This window comes from Haliotis rufescens, unplaced genomic scaffold (assembly GCF_023055435.1).
Source record: "Haliotis rufescens isolate VD_foot unplaced genomic scaffold, xgHalRufe1.0.p SCAF_25, whole genome shotgun sequence".
Taxonomy (NCBI): Eukaryota; Metazoa; Mollusca; class Gastropoda; order Lepetellida; family Haliotidae; genus Haliotis; species Haliotis rufescens.
This window is the reverse complement of record NW_025963946.1, coordinates 1,940,665-1,956,817: the sequence shown is the minus strand read 5'-3', so window position 1 is coordinate 1,956,817 and position 16,153 is coordinate 1,940,665. Positions and strand designations below refer to the sequence as shown.

General features: G+C 40.8%; 2 protein-coding genes across 3 annotated transcripts in view; one reads left to right on the top strand and one right to left on the bottom strand.

Moving 5' to 3' along the window:
• The window catches only part of LOC124141338 (26S proteasome non-ATPase regulatory subunit 1-like), a 257,574-nt gene that overhangs the window by 9,685 nt on the left and 231,736 nt on the right, over positions 1 to 16,153 (bottom strand). The window lies entirely within an intron of this gene.
• LOC124141340 (5-hydroxytryptamine receptor 2C-like) overlaps positions 10,579 to 16,153 on the top strand; it is a 56,972-nt gene continuing 51,397 nt past the window's right edge. Inside the window, exons 1-2 of one of the 2 annotated variants that reach the window (XM_046509318.2) lie at positions 10,579 to 10,936; positions 11,271 to 11,377. The gene's annotated coding sequence lies outside the window, so the exon portion shown is untranslated. The remainder of the gene's footprint in view (positions 10,937 to 11,270; positions 11,378 to 16,153) is intronic. The other variant, XM_046509316.2, reaches the window with a different exon arrangement.

Below are 16,153 nucleotides of genomic sequence, written 5' to 3'. Positions count from 1 at the left end.
CTAGAGCTGAGAATGGGATGAGTATAGGCTGCTAGAGCTGAGAATGGGATGAGTATAGGCTGCTAGAGCTGAGAATGGGATGAGTATAGGCTGCTAGAGCTGAGAAGGGGATGAATAAAGGCTGCTCGAGCTGTGCAATAGATGAATATAGGCGGCTAGAGCTGAGAATTGGATGAGTATAGGCGGCTAGAGCTGTGCAATAGATGAATATAGGCGGCTAGAGCTGAGAATGGGATGAGTATAGGCTGCTAGAGCTGAGAATTGAATGAGTATAGGCTGCTAGAGCTGAGAATGGTCACAATACTGTTAACTGCTGCCTAAAACATTCACCGGTGCAAGACCTGTTCCATGACACAATCTCAGTGGCACAAGTATTGCAAGTCTGGTGAAAGTTTGGGTGCTATGACAGTCGTTAAGTAAGGCGACTCTGTAACAAGCCCCAGTCCAACCTCAGTGTGAGTCTTCCAAGCTGGTCACTCAATACAAAGTTTGGGTGCTATGACAGTCGTTAAGTAAGGCGACTCTGTAACAAGGCCCAGTCCAACCTCAGTGTGAGTCTTCCCAGCTGGTTACTCAATACAAAGTTTGGGTGCTATGACAGTCGTTAAGTGAGGTGACTCTGTAACAAGGCCCAGTCCAACCTCAGTGTGAGTCTTCCCAGAGTGAGTGAGTTACTCAATACACAGCCATCCTATCACCATTGTATCCCTCTTGCACTCCCAGCACCACACGGCCAGTGGTTTTCCTACATCAACACAAAACCAGGCACATGCGGTGAGCTAGGTGTAGCTCAAACATTCTTGTCTAGGGCAGTTAAACCTATTCACATCACACAGAAAAGTTCTATATTTGTCTTCAATCAGTGAGCAGACATAAGTTAGATTGGCAAACCATCCATCCATCTACCCATCACAAAAAAAATACCAACACATAATATTAATTCTCCACACCCACACAAGAGCCACCATCAGAAAATTTGACCTCCCCAATCAAAAGCCTTGCTTCCTCCAGTTGTCAGTTCACACAGAACTGGAGGAAACTTTGCACGTCATCATCCATCAAAATCCAGAAATAATTTCAAAAGTTTTCAGAGTTCTGCTACATATTTTCTAATGAGCTTGATAAATATAGGCCATGATTAATGTTGATCTGACACAAAGGCATCATGTTACCGAAGTATGTGGAAATGTCGGAAATATATTCTCCATGATTAATTTCACACCGCCCTAAGTTTCAGAAAGATTACTACTATCGATGTCCACCATAGCCTTCCCAGGGAGATGTCATTTGTTGGACAGACACAGAAATAGTCTCCATGTCACTCCAGTAAATATCAGGAGCAATGAGTCGGTTCTCGTGTGCAATCCACAATTTGATCCTTCCTCGCAAAGAAGGAAAATCAAAATGTCATGATGTCTGAAGTTTACTTATTTGGATTTCAAATACATTCTTCTTGCAAACGAAACTCAATTGCTCGGATAAGTAAAGATAGTTAAAACCGTTTCTAAAGGCCAGAGTGGAATTCTTGGTATCCGAGTGAAGCAGATCATCAGAACTTGGTTTTTATCATGATAGAAAATCTTTCAGGCAAAAAATCAATTTAAGACTAAAACAAGAGGATGAAATAAGCTTCGCTGAGGCAAGGGATTGGAATTGTGTTATTTTCGTAACCGAATAATCAAACACAATCAACAAACTGAGATAGAGACAACACTTAGCCCCGATGGCCGGAATGATCAAGATTTTCACACGGGCTTTTTCAAGCAGACCATCAATCTCTATATACTTCAACACAAGTTGTTCATTTGGGGACCTATCCCTGCACAGAATGAACACAAACTGGAGACAAGGCAGAATGTGCACATTTTACTGTGAATAATGCTCCTTTGTCATCTGGATGTCTGGTGATCACCACAACAAGAGGCAATTAAAATGGCATCCAATATATGCACCCTGCCGCCTCGACACTGTCATAAACTGTCCACAGGAGAATACCTAATTGTTAACAGTTGCTCATTATCAGTATAAAATTCAAGCCAACCTTGAGTTTCCAAGACACAGGAGACCTGTTGATGACACCAGATTAAACACTTCTTCAGCCCAATGATTCCTCATGCTAACCCTGGTATTTCTGGTAGCATTTCAAGAGCTGACATTTAGGTTGATCAAACTTAACATTTACATAACGTTGACAGGAAGACTTTAAAAACACTGATGTGTAATCTCCTTACATTTATAGACCCATTTCAGATAGAACCAGCTTAGCATGAATTTCTAAGTACTTTACAATATTTCCTCTTGTCAGGATGCAGTTAGGTGAATTATTGCATGTATACACCAAAACTTGTCAGGATGCAGTTAGGTGAATTATTGCATGTATACACCAAAACTTGTCAGGATGCAGTTAGGTGAATTATTGCATGTATACACCAAAACTTGTCAGGATGCAGTTAGGTGAATTATTGCATGTATACACCAAATCTTGTCAGGATGCAGTTGGATGGAGTATTGCTTCAATACACCAAATCTTGTCAGGATGCAGTTGGATGGAGTATTGCTTCAATATACCAAGTCTTGTCAGGATGCAGTTGGATGGAGTATTGCTTCAATACACCAAATCTTGTCAGGATGCAGTTGGATGGAGTATTGCTTCAATATACCAAGTCTTGTCAAGATGCAGTTATATGGAGTATTGCTTCAATACAACAAAGATTCAGTTAAGCGTAAATAAATAAAAGTATAGGCTGAAATGTTCACTGGCTTGACACGTCAAAATTCACTCTCCACCAAAGAAATCTTTTATAATAATCTGAATCTAATCTAGTCTTAAGTGATCTTAAGTGATAAAAAGCATAACGCCAATATCACAGGGCAAGACTGAAGATGTTACATCAGGTTTTTCTAAAACCAGCTTTGTACAGTATTCAGGCAAAGTCACTTAAACTCAAGGATCACTCATTCTTCCACAATGGGGTCCCAAGATGTGATGAAATCTACATAAAACATGAAGACAGGACAATACCGTTTTGCCCAGGGGCCACAGCCTTAATGTTCAAGTATACTGTCAGCTTGCTCAGGAATTCCTTTTTCTACACCATGATGATAATGTTACACAAGTGAAGCTATTAAGTCTGGTCAGCAGAATCTAACCCTGTATTAGGATATGTACGTAAGTATTAAACAGCAGTTGGCTAGCTTTGTAAACAGGGGGCTGGTTTATTGGGGGATTAGTGGTACTCCCCAGGTAGCTCTTCCATCACTGCTTCCAGCAGTCTCAAGCCTGCATCATCCTGTAGCGTAATGTGCCACAGTGCCTCCCAACCATCTCAGCATCATGTCATAAACATCCCTAATGCAGATCATGCTGGGACACACCTCAGTAACATATTGTTTCCTCACAGTCACTGTTATTGGTCGTGCTATGGGGAAAGGTCATAAGACACCAACCAGGTACAGCGGTGGTTTTATGTGTGTAAGAACGGGTCTATTGAACAGCCCTGTCACCATAAACCATGTGGCTACTTCCACCAACTGTAAATGGAAAGGGATTACATAATAAAACCAGCTTCTGTAATGAATCTTACTTAGTCTGCTGGGCAACTGAATCAAGAATAATTCCTTGTTCATTCTTCTGTGTACAATAACAAGGCAACTGAATCAAGAATAATTCCTGGTTCATTCTTCTCTGTACAATAACAAGGCAACTGAATTTACCCTACAGGCAACTTTCGGATGTTCATGTAAAAATGTCCATTACTTATTTTCATTTAACATATATCCATACAGCGCCAGACAGGGTAACAACAAGTACAATCTTTTAACGTCTTTTGGTATGCCTCGGCCGGGGATCGAACTCAGGGCGGACGCTCTACCACTTGACCACGGAGGTGGTCATATGATCAAGGGCCAAATATATCTATAAACATCTCACAAAACATTCTTGACAAAACTAAACTCAGGGACACAGCTGACACAGGAGTCAGATCAAGATGATGATGTATGTTGGATCCCTGTAAACCACACGCTCGGATTTAATTACTGCCACAAAGAATATAAGTCCTAATTTTCAACATCAATTTCATTTCATGCACTTGTGACCTTCATGGAATGTACTAGGCCATTAGATATAACCTATGATCAACATTTTTTACCCACACTGTTGAATAACGTGTGAACCCAGAATTACAATCACACATTTATTCTTAAATTACACTTTCCAGAAAATCGTAATAACCAACGTATAAACAAATATCCTACTTCTGAGATGGAGGCATGATCTGTGATATCTGGCTGTGTGAAATGTAAAGCTGACAGGTTGGGTTTTTTACTTTATCTACATGCTGGATTGACAACACCATCTCATCTCTCCAACCCTTCATCATTCATCACAGACACATATCATGATACAAATCTAGGTCTGCATGCAGTCACAACTCCTCAGGCACTCCAAAAACAACAACTGATCCTCGAGAAACATGACCATAGACTGACCACGAAGGAACAAATATAATCTTCTAATTTCACCCAAACCACTAAACTCTAAGACATTATCTGTAGACATCTAGTACACACTAATGATAAAAAGCCAAAGAAACACTTGTGAAGATAAGTGCACTAAACAGAAATAGACAACACTATAGCATTAAACAGACAGTTTTCAATTGCCTCTCCAGAAAACGTATCAAACATTTCCCGAGAGAAATAAATAAGGTAAGAGACAGAAGAGGAAACTTTGTTCAATGCCATCATAGGCGCGCCCCCCAAATTAAGTTCTTTTTCTTTTGATCTGATACTAATTTTGACCAGTGTTGTTGATGTGATGATAGTTTTATATATTTTTAAATCCTTGCTGTGTTGCATTTATTTCAGATCTTAATCTCAGGTGTTGAAGCCATATACTGTGCAGATTGTGACAGTCAAGTCACTGGTGTTCAGGGCCATACACAGAACAGACTGTGACAGTCAGTCAAGTCACTGGTGTTCAAGGCCATATATACAGAACAGGTTGTGACAGTCAAGTCAAGTCACTCGTGTTCAGGGCCATATACAGAACAGGTTGTGACAGTCAAGTCACTGGTGTTCAAGGCCATATACATAACAGGTTGTGACAGTCAGTCAAGTCACTGGTGTTCAGGACTATATACAGAACAGACTGTGACAGTCAGTCAAGTCACTGGTGTTCAAGGCCATATATACAGAACAGGTTGTGACAGTCAAGTCAAGTCACTCGTGTTCAGGGCCATACACAGAACAGGTTGTGACAGTCAGTCAAGTCACTGGTGTTCAGGGCCATATACAGAACAGACTGTGACAGTCAGTCAAGTCACTGGTGTTCAAGGCCATATATACAGAACAGGTTGTGACAGTCAAGTCAAGTCACTCGTGTTCAGGGCCATATACAGAACAGGTTGTGACAGTCAAGTCACTGGTGTTCAAGGCCATATACATAACAGGTTGTGACAGTCAGTCAAGTCACTGGTGTTCAGGACTATATACAGAACAGACTGTGGCAGTCAGTCAAGTCACTGGTGTTCAAGGCCATATATACAGAACAGGTTGTGACAGTCAAGTCAAGTCACTCGTGTTCAGGGCCATACACAGAACAGGTTGTGACAGTCAGTCAAGTCACTGGTGTTCAGGGCCATACACAGAACTGACTGTGACAGTCAGTCAAGTCACTGGTGTTCAGGGCCATATACAGAACAGACTGTGACAGTCAGTCAAGTCACTGGTGTTCAGGGCTATATACAGACAGGTTGTGACAGTCAAGTCACTGGTGTTCAGGGCCATATACAGAACAGACTGTGACAGTCAGTCAAGTCACTGGTGTTCAAGGCTATATACAGAACAGACTGTGACAGTCAGTCAAGTCACTGGTGTTCAGGGCCATACACAGAACAGACTGTGACAGTCAGTCAAGTCACTGGTGTTCAGGGCCATATACAGAACAGACTGTGACAGTCAGTCAAGTCACTCGTGTTCAGGGCCATACACAGAACAGACTGTGACAGTCAGTCAAGTCACTGGTGTTCATGGCCATACACAGAACAGACTGTGACAGTCAGTCAAGTCACTGGTGTTCAGGGCCATATACAGAACAGACTGTGACAGTCAGTCAAGTCACTGGTGTTCAAGGCTATATACAGAACAGACTGTGACAGTCAGTCAAGTCTCTGGTGTTCAGGGCCATATACAGAACAGACTGTGACAGTCAGTCAAGTCACTGGTGTTCAGGGCCATATACAGAACAGGTTGTGACAGTCAAGTCAAGTCACTGGTTTTCAAGGCCATATACAGAACAGACTGTGACAGTCAGTCAAGTCACTGGTGTTCAGGGCCATATACAGAACAGGTTGTGACAGTCAAGTCACTGGTGTTCAGGGCCATATACAGAACAGGTTGTGACAGTCAGTCAAGTCACTGGTGTTCAGGGCCATACACAGAACAGACTGTGACAGTCAGTCAAGTCACTCGTGTTCAGGGCCATACACAGAACAGGTTGTGACAGTCAGTCAAGTCACTGGTGTTCAGGGCCATACACAGAACAGACTGTGACAGTCAGTCAAGTCACTCGTGTTCAGGGCCATATATACAGAACAGACTGTGACAGTCAGTCAAGTCACTGGTGTTCAAGGCCATATATACAGAACAGACTGTGACAGTCAGTCAAGTCACTGGTGTTCAGGGCCATACACAGAACAGACTGTGACAGTCAGTCAAGTCACTGGTGTTCAGGGCCATACACAGAACAGGTTGTGACAGTCAGTCAAGTCACTGGTGTTCAGGGCCATACACAGAACAGACTGTGACAGTCAGTCAAGTCACTGGTGTTCAGGGCTATATACAGAACAGGTTGTGACAGTCAGTCAAGTCACTGGTTTTCAAGGCCATATACAGAACAGACTGTGACAGTCAGTCAAGTCACTGGTGTTCAGGGCCATATACAGAACAGGTTGTGACAGTCAAGTCACTGGTGTTCAGGGCCATATATACAGAACAGACTGTGACAGTCAGTCAAGTCACTGGTGTTCAAGGCTATATACAGAACAGACTGTGACAGTCAGTCAAGTCACTGGTGTTCAGGGCCATACACAGAACAGACTGTGACAGTCAGTCAAGTCACTGGTGTTCAAGGCCATACACAGAACAGACTGTGACAGTCAGTCAAGTCACTGGTGTTCAGGGCCATACACAGAACAGACTGTGACAGTCAGTCAAGTCACTGGTGTTCAGGGCTATATACAGAACAGGTTGTGACAGTCAGTCAAGTCACTGGTGTTCAAGGCCATATACAGAACAGGTTGTGACAGTCAAGTCAAGTCACTGGTTTTCAAGGCCATATACAGAACAGACTGTGACAGTCAGTCAAGTCACTGGTGTTCAGGGCCATATACAGAACAGGTTGTGACAGTCAAGTCACTGGTGTTCAGGGCCATATACAGAACAGACTGTGACAGTCAGTCAAGTCACTGGTGTTCAGGGCCATACACAGAACAGGTTGTGACAGTCAGTCAAGTCACTGGTGTTCAGGGCCATACACAGAACAGACTGTGACAGTCAGTCAAGTCACTGGTGTTCAAGGCCATACACAGAACAGACTGTGACAGTCAGTCAAGTCACTGGTGTTCAAGGCCATATACAGAACAGACTGTGACAGTCAGTCAAGTCACTGGTGTTCAAGGCCATATATACAGAACAGACTGTGACAGTCAGTCAAGTCACTTTTTGTTCAGGGCCATATACAGAACAGACTGTGACAGTCAAGTCAAGTCACTGGTGTTCAAGGCCATATATACAGAACAGACTGTGACAGTCAAGTCAAGTCACTGGTGTTCAGGGCCATATACAGAACAGACTGTGACAGTCAGTCAAGTCACTGGTGTTCAAGGCCATATACAGAACAGGTTGTGACAGTCAAGTCAAGTCACTGGTGTTCAGGGCCATATACAGAACAGACTGTGACAGTCAAGTCACTGGTGTTCAAGGCCATATATACAGAACAGGTTGTGACAGTCAGTTAAGTCACTGGTGTTCAAGGCCATATACAGAACAGGTTGTGACAGTCAGTCAAGTCACTGGTGTTCAAGGCCATATACAGACAGGTTGTGACAGTCAAGTCACTGCTGTTCAGGGTCATACAGAGTGGCTCTCATTAAACTTACAGGGAATCACACAATGTCGGTGGCGAGAGGAAAAGCACTCAAAGATCAACACACTCATACAGTGTAGCACAATTTCACTTTGCATCAATTTGGGATTTGGTTTTACTTTGATGAGTCTAAAGGTTCTGTGTTTAGTAAGCCTGTCCGAATCACCACACACTTGGGAAAATGTAGTGTTGAAATTAATCTAAGAAAAGTGCTGTAACACAAATCTAATTGTCATGTAAAAGGTAGAATAATAGAAATAAATAACTCTTGACATTTGGAGCTCCTGTACCTTAATAATAATTAACACAGACGACCAAGAGCAATACTTCTACAACTACTGGAATTCCCTTCCTTAACACAGACTTACAAAGGCAGTAGCTCTACCAGTGCTTCAGGCATGTGGATGGATGGATTGATGGCAATGGGAAATAGAAATAGGATTATAAATCAAGGAGGAAGAGGGAAACAATGGATGATGGAGTGGGCGATAATCTCTACATATTCAAAGACATATCAGAAAAGGGAGGAAGGAATGTACATGGACTTTTTACCTTGTCAGTCAGACACATCTAATCTGATGGAGGGATGCTGCATGAACTCTTTGTAATAATGCTACAGGTACCTTTATATTCCTCCTACTTGGGACACGTAAAGTGAAGGAGATTGATGCACAGCTGCCACACTGGCCCATTGCCCTGTTACACGGCAGGCCAACCTGTCATCATTACTTGGATCACAGGACTTACACCGGTGATCCACACACCAGGAAGAACATCAACTATAATACTCACACCCAAAGTTTACAAACGACTTGTCTGAAGTAACCCCAACAGTGTAATAATCTCATTTTTATCATTTCAACACAACCATCCAACATACGACAAAAGTGTGGAAACATCATGAGGCTCACACTCATTTCCACTCAGCGTGCCTTTCCCCCACGGCAATTACAGAGGAACACACATTTACCACAACTAACTCGCCACGTACTCAGTCAGGTACTGCCTTTGCACTGACCACAGCGACTTGTATGGAACCGTTACGAAGTTAAGGTTGTTTCAATTTAATACAGACGAGATTATAGCCGGTAATCAGACTCGTAGTGATGAGGCCCACTACAGTATCCACCGAATCGCTCCTACATTCTGTTTACACATATCCAAATAATCAAATCAGGAGATGGTCATTCACTCACTTGTCCCCAGGCCAGGCACATAATACAGACCTTCTCTTTCGTGAAATTGACAATGGTAATTAGTTGTACTCACTGCTCAGATAATTGAACCCAATCTGTAATCTAATAACCTGCAAGCCATAATGCTTCTGAACTCCTACATAGAAGTGTTGGCACAACACACAGTGAGTGAGTGAGTGAGTGAGTGAGTGAGTGAGTGAGTGAGTGAGTGAGTGAGTGAGTGAGTGAGTGAGTGAGTGAGGGGAGTGAGTGAGGGAAGGAGGGAGGGAGGGAGTGAAGGAGGGAAGGAATGAGTGAGTGAGTGAGTGAGTGAGTGAGCGAGCAAACGAGCGAGGGAGCGAGGGAGGGAGGGAAGGAGGGAGTAAGTGAGGGAGGGATTTAGGGAGGGAGGGATTTAGGGAGGGAGTGGGAAGTGAGTTCGGTTTTACGCCGCTTTCAGCAATATTCCAGCAATATCACTGCGGGGGACACCAGAAATGGGTTTAACATATTGTACCCATGTCGGGAATCGAACCCGGGTCTTGGGCGTGATGAGCGAACGCTTTAACCAGTTAGTGAGCAAGCAAGCACTGGAAATAGATTTCAAAATATATATTTCAAAATACTTTGAGTTTTTTAAATGAAAGAAAAAAAATGAAAACTTCAGGAAACACATTTTTCCTTGTTCTTGTCCTTGTCCCTGAATATCCTCAGCAATCAACAGAAAGCTGGAAACACCATGGGTTTCATTGTCAAGTTTAAGTCAAAAACTACAAAAAAGTCCCCTGAAATGTGTCTCCTAATTGTATTAGTGATTTCAAATTTGGTCCATGTGAAACAATAACAATATCAACATTCTGCACATACGTATTCCTCAGAGGAGTCACACCTGGGTAATGCCTTCCAGTTGCATGACACAACAAAATAAACTGGCAACATACGAAACTTTCATTCCCGTGGATTGATTCTAGAAATGTGTTATTAAACGCCAAATTTAATATATTGCAATATCACTTGCACTCAGACAGTAAATTACATTTCTAGGAAATAATAATGTAAAAAACTTGAAAATAGACACGATTAATATCTACCATATAGTAGTAGATATATATTTCAGAACCTGAAAACTAAATATCTGAATGATAATAGTCATCCCATATTTCCACTGCTGACAGAATGACCATAATTCATTGATCAACAATATTTTAACACATAACACAATATCCCAGCCATCCATTAAGTCTCATAAACTCAACGACAGTCCAATAATTGGTTTGGTGTTCCAACAAAACTGTCCCCATAGAACCTGATCCAATCTCTCCCATTAGACTAGACCAGCCCAGCCTGCCTCCCCCTCATCAATAGTGGCTCGGCCCAAACCTGAATGGATGCTGAGACAGCGAGAGTCTCCTCTCTCTACTATGCAGGGATGCCTCAGAGTGTGTGAATCTCACAATCCAAGGGAAAACTTTATGGCTTTGCCTCACAGCATACAGCAATGGATACAATATCTGTTTTATAAAAACATTCACTTGGATATGTAAGAAAATATTTATTTAGCATTTCAGACATGTTGTGGATTATACTGTGGGCTAAACAAAGCAGAGTTCAGGTGAGCAAATATGTTTTATATAATGTATTATTTGGTCACAATATTGCAAAAGGACAATATAAATATGACGTTGATCTTACATCTTGATTATCCACATGTTCATTTAAATACTAACTGAGACTGGAAGAATTTATGAAAACATTTTAAATCACTTTCAAAAATTGAAATCATGTCCTCAGAGAAACTATTAGAATACGTTATGTGAAACGGCATCCTACTTTCCTTGCCGACATGAACAAAAAAAGAGGGCAATAACTTTAAATTGCTTAAATAAAAATTAGTACAAATTTCTTTTTCTGTCAGCGATGGAAACATATATCCACATACCTTTCAGGATAAAATCTACATTGAGATCCATACTCCTCGACAAAACAAATGTCAGGTGTGACCTATTGCTGATGCCCGAGGCAAGGATATATACCTGTACCAAACTTGCCTTGGGTGAGTTAGCATGAGATTTTATTTTGAAGGGTTTTCTTGTGAAAGACCACAGCAAGATGATGTTAATATACCACATGTGCTCTGACGCCACACTTACACTAGGTTCTTATTGTTATCTGTGGAGGAATCTCGGAGGAAAACTGCACACTGTGTGTACCTGCCAATGCACATTCTAGTGGTGTTCCAACTGTTATACACTTAGTCGTAGCATCAGAAAGCTGGGGTAACTGTTGATCTAGATCCCAGTATACCAAACAGCCGTGCCTGTGAGAAATGTTAAGCTTCAACACTGACTGACTCTGGAGGCAATCAGATTGTACAAATCGCCCGCCAATAAAACTGCACTTGAATAACTGAAACATTTGCCAGCTTTGAAATGGCAGCGCTGCATATGTGAGTACTAAGTATTAACAGAAAGGAGAAAAAACTGACATTTTTTCTAAATTATGAAAATTGGATAATGCAATCAATGGAATGATAATTGTATACCATGTGTAATTACTGGAAGATCAATGTGGAGGTTGTGATGTTCTTCATATTATTGAATATCCTTTCTGATTATTGCCAAGGCTAATTTGCAGTCATCTGCTCATTATTAATCCATCTCATTAATGCATCATATTCCAGACATAAGAAGGGTTGTTGAACTGTACAGTCACTGGTTGTTAGAAACACAAATGGTCAATGCAAGACAGTAACCAGTCTAGGTTATCCGCTGATTAAAATTAACACATTAAAATTTGGCATAAAGAGCAAAACAGCTGTGTAAATTTTATGAATGGACTACTGAAAAACAGTGATGAGGTCGACACCAGGTGTTCACGAAAAGGGTAAGCATGTCCTGCCCTACGGGTAGCACCCGCCACTCACACAACTTGCATAACAAGACAAAATGGGCGTATTTCTATTGCTGAAGAATTTCTCAAAAGTCATCACTGGTGTTGTGAAATGTAGTGATTGTTAGACATGATGTACATGAGACAAATGTAGGGTACACTTCAAGACAGAAGTTGGGTCTGCATTAGTGGACAATGATACATGGAGTACTCAGAGCAGACTCCCAATGTGATGATGAAAGGGATGAATGATGTTTGTGGGAGTTCAGCAGAGTAGGAATCTTCAGGGCCAATTTCACATCTCGTAATCACCTTCTTACAGTGTTGGCATTTACTTAATCCTCTCAATTTGTCCTATCACAATTTAGATTGTCATTATTTTTCATACCACAACTTAGTATTTGGTATAAATTTGACATGTTTCCAATTGTTATGTACATGCATATGACAGCCATGTATAACAACCATAGCCACTTCATAACCACCAGACAATATGAACATAATCATGCTCCGATAAATTACAATAATATGATGTATAACAACCATAGCCACTTCATACCAACCAGACAATATAAACATAATCATGCTCCGTATAAACTACAATAATATGATGTGGTTTGATAACAATAATTGGTTTAAGTATGACCTCACAATTAAATTAACGCACATGGCACTTCATCAACTTTAAGTTGAATAACACCACGAGGTCTGATCAAGGCAACAGGAGAGGTTTCTACAGTCCTGTCATGCTGCAATTAGTTGTTCATCATCATTGTTGAATTGGATGCTCATTTAAAAGTGATTATAAAGTGGCGTTGAAAAGAGGTTGAAGTTAATTCAGAGATCACTGCTGCTGAGTGTCGCTGTTGAATGTCACTGTCAGAAGAGGCAGCAAGCTGATTGTCTGTCGTGTGCTCTTCTTCCTGAACTTCACTAAGATGGGTGGCAGCCAAGATATTCCTTCACAGGCACGCAGTCCAAAACATCAGACTTTTTCCTCTCCAGAGACACTGATTTCCAGTTAACAGGGAGTTAACGATCATAAAAGACAATTCTATATTTACTTGTACAAGAGGATTCCCAGGGCTTCCCCAGGAATAATGAAGTAGTGCGGTAGTCTTTTCATCATTTCTCTCGTATAGTCTCAAGACACCCATGAATGTCGAAGCATGCCAAATTTTCAATCATATACTTATGAAAGTCAATTTAGCTGTCATCGGACCAGCTGTTTGTCCAAGTAAAAAAAAACATATGTGAAAGTCACCACAAAAAATATATTGTGTTCACTTTTTCAGAGTTCTGACTCCCAATGTGAAATGACAACAGTCCCAGGCTTCTTGTTTTGATTGGATGATTATGGCATAGGTACGAAAGACTGGACACTTGTCCACCATGACCGCAGGGATTGACTGGTGCCCTTGGTAACAACTCAGTTCTAGAATACATGCCAAGCAGTATAACCAGATATTGGCTACTGGACGCCATGAAACCATTTCATTCATTATGACTCCTTGTAAACCTGTATTAAGGCTGACTTTTCCTCATCTAGTTTGACTGCTGGTTTGGCTTTTGGAAGATCTAGCCCAGCCAAGCCAGATCCAACTATGTCCAGAAAAGGGGAGAAGGTGCAACTGGGCTAGTTACTCTGGGCCAAGGCATGTAGATATAAATGTTCATGTGAATATCTTTGAGCAGGTTATTGCTTCCAGCATGAATGAATATGTGAACGGTTTCTGAATAAACCCCATTGTGGGCAACACCTTCTGCTGCCCTGTGGCTAGACAACATCAGTCCGCTATGGGAAGGGGGTGATCTAACACTGAAGCAGCAGGGGTAGACTAACATTTACTCCATGAAATCTTATATTACACAATATCCTTCTTGACTCTAAAAATTTAAAAAAATTCCCTATGCTGATCTGTGGAATAGAGCTGGCTAGACATGCTTTTGTATGCATTTCTAGATTTTTTTAATAATCTTTTTTCATATAATATATATATTCCACAGTCATGGTGCAGGACTACAGCAGGGGTTCACTAGCCACAAAATACTGCATCTTATACACAGACAAACTGAGAATAAACACAAATAAGTATTAATGTATCCAATGATAAAAAGTATGTCTGTCTGAATCATCAAAACCAATCAAACTTTCGACCATGCATGCACTGAAGCTTTACTGTCCTTGTCTGACTTATTCATTCCATCACTAAGTTGTTTTTCAAACAAGGAAGTTTCCACCCATAGTTTGTGTAAGTCTCCATGCCTGGGACGTCCAAAGGGCATGCCTGCATTCCCAGGACTCACACATAAAAAGGCCGTGGTATACCCCTGAAGCCGACTTACTGACTGACGCATGAGTTACACAACTGATCTCAAACTGAAACCTGATCTGGTAATGAATAGAAGACAAAAACATTACTGTGTGCCAACTGGCCTCAATTAAAAACCTGCCCTACAGTGATGAATATCTAACAAAAGCAGCTTACGGTGATCACTGGTCTCAGTTTGAAACCTGCCCTACAGTGATGAATATCTAACAAAAACAGCTTACGGTGATCACTGCTCTCAGTTAAAAACCTGCCCTACAGTGATGAATATCTAACAAAAACAGCTTACGGTGATCACTGGTCTCAGTTTGAAACATGATCTGGTGACGAATTACAAATCAAAGCATGACTGAAAACTGGTCTTAAAATTAATCCTGTCTTTGTGAAATTAGTTTCAAACGGAAACATTATCCAATATCAGAAGGTATTGGAATTGATCAAGTCATATCTATTGGCAAATGATTTCAGACAATAAGAAATTTTCAAACTGTAATCAGAAATTTAATATCATCGGTGACACCATATACACCTATAAACATTTCCTTTTGAGTCTGCTATCAATGCCTGAACTATGCAGACTAACAGACTAACAGACATCCAACCTCAGACAATACAAACATGACACAGATTATCAGCTTGACTGTGAAAACATGAAATTCAACTATACTTAGCAATCACAATAGCTCCATGTCATAAACGCAGCATTTATCAAATGTGACAATCCCAATATAACATGGTTGCAGCTTGTTGCCTGGATACTTCGTCACACCAATACATCTTACATTAGCAGCAGGTATTTCAACACAATTTCTCAACAACCTTTATTGATGATAAGTGCTTGGAAATGGAACATAAGAATTATGTCACAAAACACAAAATTTTCTGCTTCCAAACTGAAAATGCACCTGACAATCTCTGAAGTATGTTTGCCATGATGTGCTCATTCAATACAATTATCAAGTACCTCAACTGTCATAAATTCTACAATTCTATGAAAATGTATTATTTTGAAGCTCGGGTTGTGTTGCTAATCCCATGAAAATAAGCCTGAGAGAATTTGATTTGAATTCCAAACTAGGTACGAATATCAGCAAAAAGGTCTTTCATGCTGGAAGGCATCGTCAGTTCAACGTCAACCTGCCAAGAAACTAATTGCATTCAGGTATTGTTAAAGTTGAGAAAAACAATTTAATGATGACCATAAAAACAGCCTAATTTAATGCTAATAATTATGTGATGCATATGTGGTCTAATTACGGCAGTACTGAAAAAGAACTTGTTAAAAACAGCATTTATGTTTCAAGCAGACACAAATGGAAGAGAGACACTACATTTAGCAGAAAATCAATTCTTGGAAGCATGAGACAAATTGATTCATTTTCACTTCTACAATGTGACAATTTAGAATACTTACCATACTGAAACAGACAGGAAGACAACTAAATACGACAAATATAAATCTGTTAACAATGACCCCAAAGATGAATAATCTGTCTAGTTCATGTCCATGACCTTGTTGAGAAACAAGTTACAGCGGTGAGAAACCAGTTTTACGATGAGGTGCTTGTCTCTGTGGTGAAGGACTGTATTGTAACAAGTTACAGCGGTGA